Below are 20721 nucleotides of genomic sequence, written 5' to 3' on the forward strand. Positions count from 1 at the left end.
TTATCGGCACTAAGATGCCTTTGCGGCTTGTTTAGGATAGCAGTTCGCTCTATTCAACTTTGCGCAAACTTTTTCGGATATTCTGTGCGGGCCCCACTTGAAAGATAGAAGCACAGGCTGGCGAGTGTTGTATCAATAGGTGCCAAGGGGTGCCAATGAGACAATCATAGCAATGAGGAATAAATAAATGAGCCCTGCCTTTCTACGGGGGCTCACAAAACTATCAACAATGGCTAGATTTGGGCGATACAAAATACTGTGATTCGCTTTTAACTCTAGGCTGCCTGACTTGCTCGTACACTGCGCGGTATTCTGCAATCTTCTCGTACTGTGTCAATTGTTATGCTGATGCATCTTCACTTTTTCTCGAATTTGTTTGACGCAACACCTCATAGTAGGCACCTCGATACAATAGAAACCGTTTCACACAAAATGATAAAAACAACCGATTTACGTCGGGCACTCCACACAATAGCGCACGTGATAGTTGTGGGGCAACACGCGAAGAGCAAAACGGCGATTCTTTCCATCACAAGGCCTATATAAGCGCCCGCCACTAAAAGCCGATATTATCAGGTGTTACAAATTCTCAACCATGACTAAATTTACCAGCATGAACATTTTTCTTATTGTGGTTACATTTACCTTTCTGGTGACTATGGTGCAAGTTCCAGGGGAGGCATCTTTGTCTGCAGTTGTAAATCGCGTTAAAATTGAGGCAAGAGGTTTGAAACCACCTCCCCGTACTCCACGCCCTACTCGTCCACCCAAACCGCCGACTGGTAACAAACGTGAGCATAATTTTTTCAATTGTTCATTACGCATTTCATATGCGAGATTGATAACCTTAACTGTAGCCGAGTATACAGTTGCACTCAGCACAAGTACAAATAGAAACAGCAATGTGGCAATTAAAAAGAACAGTGAAAAGAAGAAAGAATTCCGCGAAAGTGAATTGAAGACAGCTTACGAAACATGCACTGAAACGTAAATTCAGCTCGCAGTATATTACTACGCTATTGCAAAACTCAGTACCCAGTATCCAGTGTCTAGTGCCACGCTGGATTATGCGCCCTGTGTCGTGCGCTGGATGGCGGGGCATTGGGCAGGCGTGGCGTACTGGGAAGCACTGAGTACTGGTGCGAAAAACTGTTCTAGCACGGTAAATACGCGTTACCATGCCATCATATACATATTTTTGAATACAGAAAGCAACAAAGAGCGTTGCAGTGTAATCAATAAATAAAAAATGAAAATGCTTGCAACAGGATTCAATCGTTGGACCTACAGATCCCAAGCACGGTAATTTACCATTAGGCCACGTGGAGTTTTTGTTTTTTATTGCCCGCTTTGACATGCACAAAGAATACACAAGAGTTAAAATATGTCAACAAGAGTATTGCTGGCACGACATATCACAATTTGTTTAATGCCTCCAATTTATCTAGCCCGTCAATCCATGTTTGCTGTTCAGGGAGTGCCCGAAGGACATCCCTGAACCGCAATGCAGCTTCAATGAAGTGATCGCGTGTAGGTCGTGAATTGACATCAGCATTGTTGAACTGCGTTCTAGCTTCCCACGAACAGCAGAAGCCCAGGAGCAATATAACGCCACACGAAAAACCCTCTGTTTGTAACGGTGGTAACACTTTCTTTAAAGTCCTTTGTAGCACATTCTAGAAAACGATGCGATCCCAGCAATCTAGAAACGCATGCTCTATCGTTTCACGTTTCTTGCATAAGAAGCAGTTAGTGGACTATGGAACGAAAATATCTTTGTTATGCTTCCATGTTTTAACTGATAATGTAATAGTGTGTAGCTTAAAGAGAAAAAAATGTACCGAAGGTTGTACTGGCATTCTTTTAACCCTTTTGAAGACATCTCCTGAGCTTCCACGGTTTGACATGCGGTAAATCGGTACAGTGAGCATGGTGTCTTATTCTGTTTTTCTAGTAATATTGGCTAGATACTGAACTGAAAACGGCCCATGCAACATTCTGCACGCAAGCGCGACTCCTCGCAGATAACCTTTAACGGCACCATGCATTGCTTCACACGACCATACAACAAATTGTGGAAGGTGACGATATAAAAGCACTTGCATGACTGTGCGAAGGAACACATCATTCTGATCGCAAAGGTACATAAAGCGCGACACAACTTCCTGCACAATTAAATGTGCCAACCGAAGGCCTTCTTTCTTTGCTGGCAAGAACAAGTTTGTGTCTGGTTCTTTCCCAAGTAGATGCCTATATGAAAACGGCGAACACACGGTAGATTTTTTTGGATGTTGATATGCGAAGCAGAGCACATTCATGAAATGCCATATCTTGTAGGTAAGAAATAGGTTACACACTGTGGCACTGGAGAGCATTGAGAGCTGTCACCCTTGCCACGCATTAGCCTACTCATTTCCTTCCGCCAGTTGTTCATTCCAGTACGGCTCAGGCTTGCGATAAGAGTCGAACGGCACGCCTAGATACTTTGTTGCAGTGCTTGACCAACGAAGGCGAGCAATGAAGTCTGGCGTTTCTTCCTATTCATCATGCCAAAGTGAGCAGATGGACATGGATGGATAATTTGCCATGTGAAGATCCAGAAGCACTTTTAGTTTCAAAGAGATACGTTTCGCACAGACATTCTAGATGTGCTATCACCCAGCAAGAAAAACTTACGCCTGTACAGGAAAGAAAAACTTGCTCTCCGTATTCAGTAGTATGGGAGGCGCCACAACATCGATTTTCATTCGCGATTGGTATTTTAACTTTGAAAAAGTCCCAAATGAACCGCTTACGCGGGGCGCTGTATGGGCTGTTACTGCCGATTAGGTAGCCGTTACCTTTTCTTCACTCAAGCGATATGCAGCGTTTTCTTAGCTCAATGATGCGTTTCATTCGACACGTCTGTCTAGTGATATATTTTCGTCAGAGAAACGCAGACTAGAGCAGGCAGCCTTCGGCGACAGCACATATACCTGTGTTTATGACGCGTTACATTGGCACTCATCGCTTTTTCTGCTGGCACTATAGGCACGAAAAAATGGTTTATTTACGTACAGCGATGCGAAAGCTGAAATATAGAGTGATTTATCCTTGTTACACTTGATTCTCGAGTCCAGACGCGCGGATAGCGTGCGGACGGACTCGGCGGATACGCTAGGCCTTTGCTTCGGTGGGGACTGATCTTGGCGCGCGTAGCTGCCAAAAGCTGGAATGTGTGCACTTGATCCTCAGAACCTTTTATTTAGTACAATAGGGATAGTGGAAGCGCACGAATGGTCTCAGTTTTGTTATCGGGCGATAATATACACCACCGGTGGGCTTCGAGCTCTGGGTCCGTTCGAACGCGTCTAAATGACCTGGATTTCATGTCCAAGCCACAACCCTGCGACAACGGCGACAACTCCCAGTCATACGTTACGCGCAAACTACTAAAAGACGCGGCGTCCTCAGCGTTTGCGTGGTTTTGTTCAAGAATTTAGTTGTCTGCCCAGTCAAAAGGGAAATGCAAAAAAAAAATGAAAGTGACCTTCAGTGGCAAATGCGCATGCAAAAACAGAGCAGTTCACGCACCTTTATTCCAAGCTGTGGCACATGACACATGATATAGCGCTATTTAGGACAAAAGAATTGCATCAAGTACGATTACGAACAGAGGCTACCAATTGAACTGTTCATACACTCTATTAAAATATCAAAGAAATTGTATAAAGCATTTAATAGTGAGCAGCACTGGTCCTTGCGTACTGGAAGCAGCGCGGTACGAACACTTCCAGCGCAGTTTCCAGCGCGAATTGTAGCGGGAACTAGCGCCTGTACAGCGCAAACCCGTGCGCCCCAGCATTATGGCAGGGAAACCAGCGTCTCGTCCAGTGCGACCCAACTTTATCCAGCGTTCTCACTGGAGTCTCAGTGAGTCTCAGCGAGCGCCAGCGTCATTAGAGCGATCTAGTTTCAGAAAACGCACTGGTTTAGCACTGGAAGGCACTGGAAGACGCTGGTTTTTGCAATCGGGGGAGGACCCAAAATCTGTGAAGAAGGATCACAACAAAAAAACACATCAATTAATGACCAAATAAAGCGGCTCCCACTAGATTTAAACTGTAATATGAGTGCCGAAGAGTACAGCTTTTTCAGTCAGTTTCCGTTCCCTTCCTGCCAGCAGCCTTCAAGAATTGGTCAGAAATGTTTCGTCCACGCGCGCTTTGCTTGTCTGTAACACGACTTCACAAAAACAATCAAATCGGTGCATCTGATATGGCGCCTACAAACTAATTACGCCTAATAAGGCCAGACGACAGTACAAAAAAATCGTTTCCGGTTATACAAGCTTTGAAAATAGCCACACTATTGGTCAGAATTTTCCGGCTCCTCCCTCATTGTCTGTCACCGATCTAGCAAAAGACCACAAAACGTCACCACGTAACATTTATGGGTGAATCGTTTGAATGTTCGCTTTCAAAGGTGGCGGTGGGCTAGGCAACCAAGGTTATTTATTTAATTGACCTAGCGTGTTAGTTATATCATTCTTATTTCTTTACAGACTAAAATTTTCCAGAATCAAATATTCCTCACCATTATATGAAACAATTTTCTGAACGCCTCAATTTGTCTGGACTTCCAACTTATTGACACCAAACCTCCTATCACCATTTACTGACCTCGATGTCCGACATATTTACTTTCACCCATCCATCCCTGCATCTGCATCTAACCTTGAGGTGTGAGGATAACCTTTACAACATGCTCGGAGAGATACGCCTAACAAACTTGCCGTAGCAATGTTGCCACCAATTACAATTCCAAATGATTCCAAAATTCAGTATGCGTGTTGCAATCATAGTACCCCCTTTAGAGCTGTATACGAATTCGCACTATTCTTACCAACTTATCTGTAATTTTGTCGCAATTATTATCAATCAAGCTGCTCCTCTTGACGCGAAGGCCTCCATTACAGATGGAGTGCGCATTACCGGCCACCCATTCCGTACTGCGCGATTTCATCCCCGCACCCACCAACGAAACGAGTGCTTTTCTTTCACGCTCCGGCGAACTTGTATTTTCTTTCTCAGTTTTTCACTCTGCTTCCCGTGTTCATTGTGCAAGATCTTCCGACATTCATACAAAGTGGACGAAATAGCTGAAGGAATGTATCGCATCTGAAGAATCACTTTCAACCTAATCGAACCCTACCTAACCAAAACTAGCCTACTTAGTGTCAATCCGGCAATAAAAAAGGAACGTGGCGTTCGTCGCACTTGGTCTATCAGTGACACTACAGTACAAAAATAAGTACACAACAGTGCGACTGGTTAGTTTGATAATTGAACGATCTCGTGAAAGACGTTTTCTTTCTTCATGTTAATAAAGATCGCGGCGAATGATGCTGCAGACCTGCTAATGCTCACAAAGCGCGTTGAAATCAGATTTGGACAGGTTCTGTTATTTGTGCCCGAATGTTCCACTATAAATTGTGCAGCTGGCACCGCGTAATCAAAGCAAATGTTTTTTTTAACGACGCATTGTTCAAAGGAGGAGTGGCCAATATTTTTCTGAAGTGAACGCCATACTTGTTGGCGGGGTCTGCAATGTGCCCTGCGACAGCGGTTGCTGCAAAAATTACCAAATCATAAAGGAAACCCCCGTACAAACTATCTAAAGATCACAAGGGCCAGACGCTGCTTACGATAGAAAGTTTCAGCTGCAATGGAAAAAAGGAACATTAACGGAAGACTATACTTTTAGATACAATAGGCCCAACACAAAGCACTTGTAGTGTTTCTATCTGTAGTCAGCTGTATTGTCCTCCTCTCCCACTCGCGTAGTAATTGTCAGTGGTAGTCATGAAGTAACTGCTACTAAAAAACCTTCAACACGAAACAGTCCTTCATTTAAACTCAACAGGTGTCACCCTCAGCAGCCTGAGGCTTTACATGAAGTTCAGTTACAGCCGGAACTTGTGGGAACAAAGCCAACTAAACCAGTTAAATAATGGTAGATTCAAAACAGTCAACCAAGTCGATGAGTTGGTATTGATAATTATGGAGTGGTGTTGACTTTCGCCTTGGGTGAAATGAAGTTAATAAGTTTTGGCCCATGGCACCAAGCAGATTTCTCAGAACGACAGAAGGCTGACCTACTTGGTGAGGATTCATATTGCAAAGAAGTGTAAGGCGTGCAGGTAAGAAAACAAGAGAAGTGGACAACACGAACGCCGGTTATCAAATGAAAGATAATTGAGGAGAAAAATGGTGTAGGCATGGCTTATCAAATGGATGAAAGTGCGTGCGTGAGTCAGCCTTCAACACAACACAATGTGCACAGGATGGGCACTAGTACTGTGGTTTCTTTAGGAATTATTCATCCATTCAAAAAAAGAAGCAGAAATTAGTATGAAAATATGGTAATAAGTAGGAAGTTTCTTCGCCATTTAGAAAGCAAGTGCCTAAGTGACTGTAATGAAGTTTATAAATTGCAGCGTCTTCAATCTATTGTAATTCTATCCATACTAGGTAAGTGATACATATAGATTGAAATGTAAATATTTTGCAGCATTACACTATTTTCTTTCTTTTTCGGGAACGCTTTCTCCTAAACATTAATATTGACCTGTTCTCATATACAGCATCTGTAACCACTTATTATAAAAAACAACAAAAGTGAACCTATGTTACAGTAAAAAAAATAATAGTTTTCGCTTCTTATAACATAGTCTTAAAGTGCTGTAAAAATAGGATTTACCTTGACTAATGCGTAGTTTTATTCTGTACGCGTGCTCAGAGAATCTGGTGTATCTAGCTGCTGAAATCTTGGAGTAATAAAGACAACAATGTTTTTTTTTTACCGCAGCGTTTGGCCGCAAGTAACACCTGGACACGAAGAACAACGATAAGAAGAATGAGGCGAGAATCTCCGTGAAGCGAACTCCAACAGGAAATGAAGAAAATTAGACCAGAAGAAACACGCTACAGATTATAAGAAGAGTGGTTCACACATCTTCGCACCCACTCCAGGGAAAACTGCTCATAAATGCTCATCTAGTGCAACCTAAATACTGGTTATTTCGTGCCCATCCTGTTGCATACAAAATATTGTATGAAATAAAAGCATTTCCTTTAATTTCTCTAGTCAGTTACAAGCTCAAATTGCTTAATCAGAGACATCGTTATTATATATGAGATTGCCATTCGTTGCAACTTCTGCTCGTAATATTCTTTTGTTGCTGTTTAGTATATGGAAATCCTATCAATGAGCGAACTCCTACAGGTCTGCTGGAAAGGCATTTGTGTGTTATCCAAAACAAGATCAGCGGGCGCAAGAATGTTCGTTTTATTGTGGCTGCTAGTGTCGTTGGGTGTACGTGAAAGCTCCATATGCCAGGGAAAATTCGGGCAAGGCGGAGATTGAAACTCAAAGCGGTGAGCAAAACGAGAACAAGGCGAAAGCAGGAGCCAACGTTGACAAGTGGACTTGTCTTCTTCAAGTCGACATATGCTTTCCTCGCCACATTATATCAAGGTGGGGTTCTAAAGGGGAGAGGGCGCAAGGCAGATGGGTTGTGCAACGACCGAAGATGTGTTAACGGCGAGGGTGTAGAATTAGAGATAAAACAGTGATGTGCAAAAGGTCAGGGACCCGGCCATCTGTCAATCACGCCCGTGTGTCAGCCCCCGTGTCAACGACGTGCACAGTAGCCCTATATTACCTGTTTTGCTGGTGGTTCATGGGCTATCGTGTCTCTGAAAGAGATAACAGAAGGAGCGACAGAAAACGGCAATACTACAATGAAATAAATGAATACGTAAAAGGAGAAAAGAACGGAAAGAAGAAGAAAAAGATGTCCAAGAAACCAGTCTAAGTGTTGTTGCCTATAGCTTGAAATTTAGCATAGCGAATAGACTCTAAAGCCCACTTTGAAACGTTGATGCCTATTGGTTGCGATGTCGTGAACTTATGGATAAGCTATGATTCATTGTATTTTCTTTCTTGTTCAGAACGGAAATTTGACTGTAAGTAGTCGAGCTAAGTTCCTCAAAGTTATATCTGGTTGCTTCAAAGCATGCATCAGAGCAGCCTACACTAAAATCTGACAGACCGTCAACATTTATATGAAAATAGTCGAATGCACTCCAAAACATACGCAACATCCTACGAAAACACCACCCAATATGATCAAGTAACGAGCGTCTGAGAAAAGCGCTTCCGTATGTACCAAGGTTTACTTACCGCCGCAACAGGAACTTCAATGACATCTTAGAGCATGTAAAATGCAGAAGGTCGCAAAGAGTCATAATAATAATAATAATAATAATAATAATCAGCCTGGCTACGCCCACTGCAGGGCAGAGGCCTCTCCCATACTTCAACTACCCCAGTCATGTGCTAATTGTGGCCATGTTGTCCCTGTAAACTTCTTAATCTCATTCACCCATCTAACTTTCTGCCCCCCCCCTGCTACGCTTTCGTTCTCTTGGAATCCAGCCCGAAACCCTTAATGACCATCAGTTGTCTTCCCGCTTAATAACATGTCCTGCCCATGCACATTTCTTTTTCGTGATTTCAACTAAGGTGTCATTAACTCTCGTTTGTTCACTCACACAATCTGCTCTTTTCTTATCCCTTAAAGTTACACCCATCATCCTTTCCATAGCTCGTTGCGTCGTCCTCAATTTTAACAGAAACCTTTTAGTACGCCTCCAGGTTTCTGCCCCGTAGGTGAGTACTGGTAAGACACAGCTGTTATACACTTTTTTAGGGATAATTTCAAACTGCTGTTCATGATCTGAGAAAGCCTGGCAAATGCACACCCCAGCTCATTCTTATTCTTCTGAATATTTCAGTCTCATGATCCGGATCTGCGGTTACTACCTGGCCTAATTAGATGTATTACATTACAACTTTTGGTGCCTCGCTACCTATAGTAAACTGCTGTTGTCTTCCGAGACTGTTAAACATTACTTTAGTTTTCTGCAGATAAATTTTTAGACCCACCTTTCTGCTTTGTCTCTCCAAGTCAGTGACCATGAATTGCAATTGGTCCCCTAAGTTGCTAAGCAAGGGAACATAATCCGCGAATCGCAAGTTACTAAGGAATTCGCCATTAAGTATTATCCCCAATTCTTCCCAATCCAGGTGCCTGGATACCTCTTGTAAAAACGCGGTGAATAGCGTTAGAAAGATCGTATCTCCCTGCCTGATGCCCTTCTTTATTGTGATTTTGTTGGCTTCTTTACAGAGGACTATGGTGGCTGTGGAGCCGCTATAGATATTTTCAATATTTTTACATCCGGCTAGTCTACACCCTGATTCCGTAATGCCTGCATGACTGCTGAGGTTTCATCCGAATCAAACGTTATCTCGTAATCAATTAAAGGTATATATAAGGGTTAGGTATATTCCGAAGATTTGTCTATCACCTGATTTATAGTGTGAATATGGTCCATTGTTGTGTAGCCTTTACGAAATCCTGCCTGGTCCTTTGTTTGAGAGAAGTCTAAGGTGCTCCTGCTGCTATGTGTGATTACCTTAGTAAATGCTTTGTAGATAACGGACAGTAAGCTGATCGGTCTACATTTTTTCGAGTCTTTGGCGTCTCCTTTCTTATGGATTATGATTATGTTGGCGTTCTTCCGAGATTCCTGTACGCTCGAGGTGATGAGACATTGCGTATACAGGGTGGCTAGTTTCTCCAGAACAATCTGCCAACCATCCTTCAACAAATATCCTGTTACCTGATCCCCCCAGCTGGTTTCCCGCTTTTGCACAGCTCCCAATGCTTTCTTTACTTCTGCCAGTGTTACATGTGGGATGTCCCATTCCTCTAGACCATTCTCTTTTTAATTATCGTCGTGGGTGCCACTGATAGTTGATACATCTGTAAAGAACTCCTCATTCACTTGAACTATATCATCGATATTTCCAAGGATATTGCCGGGTTTGTCTATTAACGCATACATCTGATTCTTGCCTCTTCCTGGTTTTTCTTCGCTGCTTTAGGCTTCCTCCATTTTTGAGAGCATGTTCAATTCTACCCATATTGTGCTTTCTTATGTCAGCTGATTTACACTTGTTGATTAACTTCGAAAGCTCTGCCACTTGTATTCCAGCTGTAGTGTTAGAGGCTCTTTTTTTCATTACGATAAAGACTTGCCCTTAAGGCATAATTCTTGATGCGTATATGTGTATTATATGTGTGCTGTGAGGCCTGTGTTGTGTATGAATTGAAGCAGTGTTTTGTGGAATCTGTTGTCATGTATCCAGCGGTCATAGCTGGTTGTCACACTGTAGCGGAGGCCGGCTTGCAGTAGGAGACGCGAGCGTTCCGATTTTAAACCAGTACATGTCCATATTAGGTGGTATGCATCTGCTTCCATCACAGGAACGGAGCAGTATGGACACGTAGCTCCCAGTGGTAAATGCGACCAGTTGCACCTTGAGATAACAGCCGGTGTAAGGGGCACCCCGGCCCGAAGCCTCCTAAACACAACTTCCTCCGCCCTAGTAAGGTGAAGGGGCACGGAGCAGACACAAGTTCTGCCAGTTGTATTCCAGCTGTAGGGTTAGAGGCTGTCATACATTGGCGTTTCTTAATGAGATATTTCGTCAGCAAAAATCATTTCCCCGTTATAGAAGCATGTTGTCGCCCAGAGTAAGAAAGAGGCAGGCACCTTCCAAGTGTCATTGAAATTAAAAGTTCCGCCAATAGGTATACACAAGAAGTCAATTTTAGCTTCACTTGTACAAATTCGGATGTAATTTGTGTGCTTGAATGTTCCTTCTGTAAGCAAAAATATATCGGGGAAACGAGACAATCAATGAACGCAAAATTAAATGGACAAAAGCTTCCTGAAGCTATCGCCGAGCATTTCAACCAACCAGGTCATGACTTTGATGAACCTGAACTCTACATCACAGTCAAATTTCCCTTCAGAACGAGAAAGAAGATACAGAGAATCATACCTTATACATAAGTTCAAGACATTTCAACCAGTATTCATAGACGTTTCAAAGAGAGCTTTAGAACCTATTCGCTGTGCTAAATTTCAAGCTATAGGCAACGACCCTTAGTTTCGCGTCTTTGGGTTTCTTTTTTACGAGTACCGGTGTCTGCATCTCCTTCCATTATCTCTCTCAGAGACACGATAGCCCACAAGCACCAGCGAAACAGGTAATAGACGGTTGCTGAGCACGACTTTGACACACCAGCTCACACACGGGCGTTTACACGTGATTAACCAGCGGCCTTGTCCCTGGCCTTGTGCAGAGCACTCCTTTATTCTAAATTCGACGCCCTCGCCACTAACACACCTTCACTCGTTGCCACGCCCACCCGCCTTATATTCTCTTCCCTTTAGAAGAACCCCTCCTATACTTACTGCGGCGAGAAATCATATGCCGCCTTGGAGAAGACAAGTCTCGTAGTGGAAATGTTGGCAGCTGCTTTCACGTTGTTCTCTTTTGCTTATCGTCTCTATATGCCAGGTGATTCGCAATGTGCATATATATCTGCTGCCATTCATTTCTTTTGATTTCCACGTACAAAGAAGAATGTGACGCATTTCTATGGGTGCAAGTCTAGCCTTATTCTGGGAGGATATGAGAAAATGGAACTATCCTCTAATTGTGTGTTTCGCCGAAAATAAGACTTTTAGTGCAACCTTGCTGGACACTGGAAGCTTTCTGTAATTTTCGTGAAGGCGGCTCGTAGCTCTTTTTTGACCCTGACAATAGTTTTTCAACCAACGGGGTTCATGTTTTTGCAATACAAACGCAAATGTACCTTTGCAAACATCGAAGAATGGTATATTTTTCAATGTCCGCCTGCACTGTAGTAATTCTTATGCTGCCTAGCATGGTCCACTTGCGAGTGGTTGCAGTAATGCAAAATAGAGTAATACAATAAAACACTTTTACAAAAGACACCATGTGCACCATCGAAAATTCGTCGTTGCAAGACTACTCCACTGTGAATATAGTGCTGCGCCCTACTGTGAACACACAAAGTCAACTATGTTCAGCAAAATAACACCGTCAACGTCTCGTGAAAAATTACTTTTGAAAAATATCACCAATATTTAAGCACATTATCAAGGAATGTCTGTCTAAGCGTTCCTCCTAAAGTAAAGGTTAGCCAGATGCTTCTGGCGAAACCTGAGACTGACGCTGTGTGCAGGTGGAGAGCGTCTAATGAAGCTATTCACTTCGTTGTAAATTTTGTTTGTACTCTACTCTGCAAGATTTTCCTATTTTCCTATTATTGTTTCGCTGGTGGTCATGGACTATAGTGTCTATGAAAGAGATAATAGAAGGAGCGGCAGAAACCGCTTCACCTGAAAAATAAAATTAATAAAAGCAAAGAAAATACTGATATGGAATAAATAAATACATGAAAGGAGAAAAAAGAAAAAAAGAAGAAAAAAAACTCTACGAAATCAAACTAAGTGTTCTTGCCTGTAGCTTGAAATGTGGCATAGGAATAGATTCTAAAGCTCACTTTGAAACGCGTATGCCTATTGGTAGGAATGTCTTGAACTTATCGATAAGCTACGATTCTGTGTGTTTTCTTTCTCGTTCAGAACGAAAATTTGACAGTAAGATGTCGAGCTATGTTCATCAAAATTAGGATCTGGTTGGTTCACAGCCTACACCAGAATCTGACAGACCACCAGCATTTATAACAAAACATTCTAATGCACTCCGAAACATAAACAACATCCTACCAAAATAACACTCAATATCTGCAACTAACGAACGTCTGGAAAAAGCGTTCCCGGATATAAAAAGGTTTACCTATCGCCGCAACAGGAATTTTAGGCTTTCTGTAACTTTCTGTAAGAAACAATACATCGTTTAAATGGCACTATGAATGAACGCAAGATTAAACGGACATCGTGCGTACACAGATAAAAAGTTTCCCAAAGCCGTCGCCGAGCATTTCAACCAACCAGGTCATAACTTTAAAGAACCTAAACTCTACATCTTACCGTCAAGATTTCGTTCACAACGAGCAAGAAAATACAGAGAATCATACCTTATCCATAAATTCAAGACATTTTAACCAATAGGCACAAACGTTTCAAAGGGAGCTTCAGAATCTATTCGCTATCCTAAAGTTCAAGCTATAGGCAACAATAGTTAGTTTGGTTTTTCAGCGCTTTTTTTTTCTCGAGCACCTATTTCTGCCTATCCTTCCATTTTCTCTTTCAGAGACCCGATAGCCCACGGTCACCAGCGAAACAGGTAATAGAGAGCTGCTGGGCCCGCCTTTAACACGCCGGCTGACACACGGGCGTTGACACGTGCTGGACAGGCGGCCCTGTCCCTGTCCTTGTTCACAGCACTCCTTCATTCCTAAATCGGTACCCTCGCCGCTGCCACACGTTCGCTCGTTGCTTCGCCAACCCGCCTTGCGCCCTATCTCCTTCACAAGAACCCTACCTATATGTACTGTTTCGAGGAAATCATATGTCGCCTTGAAAAAGACAGATCCATTTGTCGAGTCGCTGGCTCCGGCTTTCCCATCGTTCTGGTTTTGCTCCTCATCTGTATATACCAGGTGATTGTTAATGGTGCGTATGTACTTGCTGTCATTTATTTTTTTTTTTTTTAGTTTCTCGGTACGACGTAGAGTGAGACACATTTCAATTTATACAAGTCTTATACAACTGCGAGGCAATGAGACAACAGAAGTATCCTTTAATTGCGTGTTTCAAAGAAAATAAGAGACTTTCCGCACAACATTGTAGATACTAGCTTTCGGGAATTATTAGGCTGGTGGCGCAGAGCTGTCAAGAGCCTGCCAACAGCTATTCGATCAAAGAGGTTACCGTTTTTGCAAAACAAACACAAACGTAACTCGGTAGATATTCATGAATGGTGTATGGTTCAATATCCGCCTGCACTATAGTAATTATTATGCTGCATGCCTAACCTACTCCGCTTGCGAATGTTGATATAATGCAAAATGTAGTAATAGAGTAAAACACCCTTACAAAACAAACCATTTGCGCTATCAAAAATTTGTCGTCGCAAGGCTACTCCACTGTAAAAATTGTGGAGCGCCCTACCACGAACACATAAGGTCAACTATATTCAGCAAAATTACACAGTCCACGTCTCGTGAAAAATTACTTCACAAAAATCTCACCGATTTTTAACCACATTCTGAAAGTCTTACTGCGGCCGTCCTCCTAATATAAAGGTTCACCGGGTGTTCCTCGCGAAACCCGAGTCTGACACCGTGTGCAGGTGGAGAACGTCTAGTGAAGCTATTTACTCCATTGTAAATTTTGTTTGTTATTTTAATCTGCAGGATCTTCCTCATCGGTGCGTTCAAATACCCTAGCCAAATTTACAGCCTTGATGGCTTCAGCGCTACCGATACCAAGCCACCAGATAACATCGCATTCATCACAGGGCTATATAAGTGGGACATCGGACTGTGCGACATTCTATAGGCTCAGTGGCACGACAGCCATGACAAAAGCCGTTTATATGCGACGTCTTTTCGTTCTGCAGGTAAATTATCAGTATTCATTGTGAGCACGACGTACTGTTTATATGGCCCTTGTTGTGCTGCCGAGCCCACAGTGTTGCATTCATATTCCTTTCGATTGTGCACGTGTCCTCCATCAACTACTAATACTGTCAGGAGACGTCGAGTTAAACCCAGGTCTACGCACCCGTGCATGCGAAACGCAAACGTCCAGTGACATAATGACAGTACTGACTGAAATTCAATCTGGCCAAACTTCACTGCTAAACGAAATGAAATCCATGCAACGTAAACTGTCTCAGGACGACAGCGCTATAAAGGAGATGAAAGACCGTCTTGTCAAAATTAAAGAAGACTGCGTATCCCTGGTAGTAATAAAAACAAGTTCATGATATCCGGACGCTTGCTGATCAAAATGCAAAAGATATCTCATTGATTAAGGCCAGGCTGAACGACTAGGAAGACCGCCCGCGGAAACCAATCTCCTTCGGACGGGGAGAAATGGATGGGAGGCGCGCACATGCTTCGCCGCTATTGTGAATGTGAAATGTTTCGCAAATAAGACCTGCACAGCCATCGTGGTATTTTGACCAATAGGTCACATCTTTAAAAAACGGCTTGCAGCCGCATTCATTGCAGTGTAGTGATAATTCATATCACTAGCTTGTTTTCAAACCTTGTTCGCGCATGCGGTCACTGATTCACCATCGACCGTTCGACCAATATAAACACTTGATGAGGGCCGCCTTCATGCTAGATCTTACAATACCGTGCTTACCTATGTTTAAGTGCACGGAGTAAAAGGGAAGAAGGTTCTTGTGAGACTGAAGAGCGGAACCCTAACATACATGGTTGCCGATATCGAGAGCTCCAAGTTAAGAAATGCAGCTTATTCGCTGACGTGGTCATTTCTAAACAAATCTAATACGGTGAGGAACATGTGATATATCAAAGCAGCAGTAAAATGCGCGACAGGAGTGTTAGTAATATCAGCAATTAAAAAGTGAGCAACATATCGCATTACTTTTACAGTGCTCGACTGGCTGTGCTTAGCTTTAAGTTTGCGGCCATAGCTCGCCAATAAAATGTCATTTAGAACACGGGAAATACACTAACCTAAGCACACACCCCTACTATGTACAACAGGGTGTGTAGTAATGTACAGCAGAACATCTACAACCGACGGAAGGAGGGAAAAGAATGGCATGCAATTAAGTATCCTACGTGATGTGAATATGATGCATAACATCTTCTTTAGGTTGCCACGATGCATTAAAATACTACCTTATTACAAGATAATCCGCCTTAATTATTCCACCTATTCTAACTTCTACGAACCATTATCCAAAATAATGCCCAATATTCTGCTTTTATGTATTTTATTTCACATTCCATCAGCTTCAATAATCCACCCTATTTCATTTTAGTTGTCTTAATTCACTTTTACTTCGTTAACCCAACTTTGCGAGTAGTCCTTGTCGGTTTTCTGAGTGTTGGCCATGGCGCCAGTCCGACACCTTGGATTTTTGCTGTGGGATTTCGCAGTGTGAACCACAGCATATCCAGCTCGGGAACCTGACATCATCACATGGTGACGTGTTTACGTACCATCGAGTAATAACGACGAACTGTAGCTTTTTGGCTTCGTGGGGCGTATAAAACGTTCGCCTTGAAATTACAGCAGGACTGATTCACTGGTTGTCCAGGGTAATGCGAATTGCGATCAAGCAATGTAACGAAAAGCGTATCCCGGACGCCCATTTTATTGAACACGTGCTGTAGCAATTTTTTGGAGTTTCGTTGCTTCCCCTTTATGGAACATACTCCGGTAAGGTCCCATTTTGCAAAGGCAATCACTTGCCAATGTTCCCCATCAGCACGGAAGCGTGGCGACGCAGTGATAATGAATGACGAAAGAATGACGACGAATAATGACGAAGACATGACAACAATGAGACAGGGATTTCTAAATTAGAGCGACGAAATAATGACGACATGAGGGCACTGAGGTGATAACGGCTGCATGGCGAGTATGGCGTCGCAACGGTGGTATGATGATAATTGAACGAAGGAAAGGTAATGATGGCGATGGTGCAACTAAGACTGCATAACAACGATTGTATGAAAGTGGATGCATGATAGCTTGTAGGTCACGACGACATCAAGACGACGACATGACAATGGGGCATAATCACGATTTAATGCCAACAGCGCGCTTATGGAATGACGAACTGGGAATAAAGTCCATAAATTGAAGAAAGTTGTATGAACGCAATGGGATGGAAATACGGAAGTGCTGGCTTTGGCGACACGACAGCGTGACGGCGAGGGCATAATGACAGCAATGTGATAATGACATGACGAGATTCAGATGCCAGAGTTATAGTTATCCCGACGGGCTGAGACGAAATTTCATACGACGCTATGACAATGAATGTAAGACGATGGCTTCATGACAACGGAATGATAACAATGGGATCATGACTAATGTGTGATAACAATCGCGTGAAAACTATATCACGAAACCTGTATGTGGAAGATGGTGCGACGAGAATCGGAGAAGCTGGAGTGGCGATGAGGAGACCACACCCACCGGTGTGAACAAACCAGATGAAGGAGGAGGAATAATAACATTAGTTTGAAAAAACAGGCGTGACATCGCCTTTGTGATGCCGACGTAATCACAACGAATGCATGACAACGGGAGCATTGTAACGATTGAGTGACGATAACTTTATTACGATACCATTTTGGAATAGAAATTACATCAACGAATTGACGAAAGGGGTATGATGACGAGGGCACGACGGAAAAGGGATGACAGGATTGAAGGGATGAAGACTGAAGTGGTTGATGCTTAGAAGGACGGTGATTACAATCACAAAATGCATAGCAACGGCTACAAGAATATTATGCTGCAAAATATGTGGCAACCATAATAAGACATGAATCATCGAATTGAAGTTTTGCCACCACCTGCTATAGTTGCACTTCTCTTTTTGACCCTTCTCCTTCTGAGTTAGCTGGCAGTGTCTTTCTTCATGATTGTATTGCACTTAGTGTTACACTGAGGGAACTAGTGGACGAAGATAAGTTAGTGTAACACTAAGCGCAATACAATCATGAACGTCCACTAATTAGCCCCGTTCATTGTTTTAGTAAATGTCATTCTTCTTCAGCAGTATTACACAGCCCCGGTGCTTTTATTTTCATCCAAGGAAAAGCACTACATTGTTATAACTTAACTGGGCGCTTTAAACAAAGTTGTTCTTACATTAGCAGTACCTATGGCACTAAACGCATTCGCTGGGCAAAATCATCCTCTCTCAGATGATCTAGACATTTTATAAAAACCACATCTCTTATATACACCGTCGTCGTATGCTAAATCACCTCCTGTTAAGGCCTCTGAAATACGCTCAAAAGCCCTAGCATTCTCAGAGCATGCGCGGTGTTCAACCCGCTCAGAATGAATGTTGTGCGATATCACAATAGTTCGGGCATGACAACCTAAGGATCAAGATAGTTAACAAGACATTTACGCCTAAAGCATCCACGTTGCAGAAATATCTTAAAGTGAGAGCATAATCTCCATTGACTAGGCTTGACACATATCGAGAAAAGAAGAATGAACATCAAATTTCAATTTGAATAAACATTTGCCCTGAGAATCACAGGAGACTTCTTCAACAGCATTTAAATAGGTTGTAGGTACCTTCGTTAAACATGACTGTACAATCTAGGCCAAATTTTGTCGGCAAATAATCCCACTTTCCGGTAATAAAAACAGAGCACAACCTGAAAAGCGCTTGTTGCGAATAATTGTAGGAAACGCGGTATTGGACCAAATTTTCTACTTTTATCTCTGTCTTTTCCATGGATGAAGGTTTGTGGTTTACTGTAAGCGTTATTGTTTGTGGATGCAAAATACGCCGCTTCTCAAACAGCTATGGTGTATATTCATACAACCTTGCCCTCTTATTTAGTATAATCACTTCACGTGCGACTTTTCTTCGCAGAAATATGGTTTTGCGGTTTGCTTAGGAAAACAGTTCTGCACATTCACCTCTGTGCACACTTTTTCGAATTTCCTGTGTGGGCCTTCGTTGAAGCGACTGCTGTGATAGAAGCACAGCCTAGCGGGCTGTGTATCAATATGAGCATGAGGGTGCCAATGAACCACTGATAGCAATGAGCAATAACACATTGAGCACTGCCTCCTTATGGGTGCTCACAAACTATCATCAATGGCTAGAATTGGCTGGTGCAAAATAATGTGATTCAAATTTAACTCAAAGCGGTCTGATTTGCATTTAACTCCAGGCGGCCCAGGTCGGCCGTACACTGCGCGGTGTTCTGCGATTTGCATTGTGTGACTTGCTAAGCTGATGCATCTTCACTTTTTGTCAAACTTAATTGACGCAACACCTGGTCGTAGGGACACTGATAAGAAAGTGTTTTACACAAAATGACAAAATACTGATCTAGGTCAGGCATTCCACACAACGATGCACGTGATTGCTCACGCCAAAGAGAAAAGCACAGAGCGCAAATTCGTTCCATTACAACGCCTATATAAGCGCACGTAATCAAAAGCCGATATTACCAGGCGTTGCTAATTCTCAAATACGACGAAATTTTCCAGCATGAACGTTTTTCTTATCGTGGTTACATTCGCCTTTCTTCAGAATATGCTGCAAGTAGCAATTAGGCATGTTTTCCTGAAGTTGTATGTGGTGTTTGAAAATGAGGAAAGAGCTGGGGCAATACATCCGACAACACCACGACCTACTTCGCGCCCTGTACCTATACCGCCAGGTACGCCTAGAAGCCGTGAGCATATATTTCTCTATTCAGTACGCAATCTATATGAGATGCTCATACCGTTAACCAGAGCCCGGTATAGATTTTCACTCAGAACAAGTACCAATAAAAGAGCAACGTGTCAATAAAAAAGAAAAAAGAGAACAAGAAAGAATGCTGCGGATGCGCATTGGAGATAGCTCGCAAAACGTGCACTGGAACGTAAATTCAGCTCACAATATTTTACCAAGAACCCAAAAAATTAGAAGTGTGGTTACAAAAAGAACACACATAATGTCCAATAAACAGCTCTCAATAATCATTCTAACTTTAATATGAACGGTGAAACATACAGATTTCTCAATCTCTTTCTGTTAGATTCCTGCCAGCAGCCCTGAACGTTTGGTTAGAAATGTTTCGCCCACGCGCGCTTCGCTTATCAGTAGCCCCACTTCACGAAAACTAAGAAATCTTTACATCTCATAGGGTGTCGACAAATTAAGTACGCCTCAGAAGGCCTGAAAAAAGATTATTTGACGCTTCAGAACTCAAAAGCCTCAAGCGATTTTTTGAGGCCTTACACGGTTTTGCCAATAGCCCCGCCATTGATCAAAATTTTGCGGCTGCACCCACATAGTGTGCTCAATCCGTTGTAAAAAAGCATCACGAAACAACGCCATGTCACATGGATGGATGCACGTTTTGAGCGTTCGCTTTCAAAACTGACGGTTGGCTAGACGACCAAGGAGATGCTCGCATTTTACCTGAAGTGGTAGCTTATTTATTCTTATTTGTTTACAGGCGAAACGTTCCCTACATCCAACTTCTGGCACTATTACTGGAAACTATTTTTGAACGCATCTATTGTTTCTGGTTTTTCCACTTTTATGTTATCATTTTACAAGAAACATTAACAGGTAACGTCAAGCTGTCTGGCTACGGGCCCTTAGCAAAACACGAAGAAGAACTGGGGATCGCCGTGCTGGTTAGCAACAAGGTGACCCACAACACTCACAACCTTAAGATGACGCAAGTAAAATCGAATACATGATGATAGAGATCATCTCTAGCCCAACGAACCGTGAAAGTGCATTCATCCTGAATGTCTACAGTAGTCCCGAAGCTCCAAGACAACGCTTCAATGCCCTAATCACCAAGGCCACGCAACTAGCGCGCGACTCTCCTTTGATCATAGCTGGTGACTTCAACGCGCCGTACCACACTTGGGGCTACCCATATAACCCTAACAAGGGGGAGGACCTCTGGCATGAGGCTATAAACCTAAACTTGATGCTAGTCACGGACCCAGCGTTCCCCACCAGATGCGGAACATCGTCGAACCGCGACACGACACCGGATCTCACCTTTGTCAAGAGCATTGCAGCGGTCAAGTGGACGAACCTCATGGTAGACTTTGGTAGCGA

The 20721-nt window shown here is 42.9% G+C and overlaps 1 long non-coding RNA gene across 1 annotated transcript; it reads left to right on the forward strand.

Moving 5' to 3' along the window:
- Positions 1 to 522: 522 nt before the first annotated feature.
- LOC142590944 (uncharacterized) lies at positions 523 to 7119 on the forward strand. Its single transcript, XR_012830280.1, has 2 exons — positions 523 to 791; positions 6850 to 7119. It is a non-coding gene; the product is annotated as an uncharacterized LOC142590944 (long non-coding RNA).
- The last annotated feature ends 13602 nt before the right edge of the window (positions 7120 to 20721 follow it).

Source organism: Dermacentor variabilis, chromosome 8 (assembly GCF_050947875.1).
Source record: "Dermacentor variabilis isolate Ectoservices chromosome 8, ASM5094787v1, whole genome shotgun sequence".
In the NCBI taxonomy this organism is placed as follows: domain Eukaryota; kingdom Metazoa; phylum Arthropoda; class Arachnida; order Ixodida; family Ixodidae; genus Dermacentor; species Dermacentor variabilis.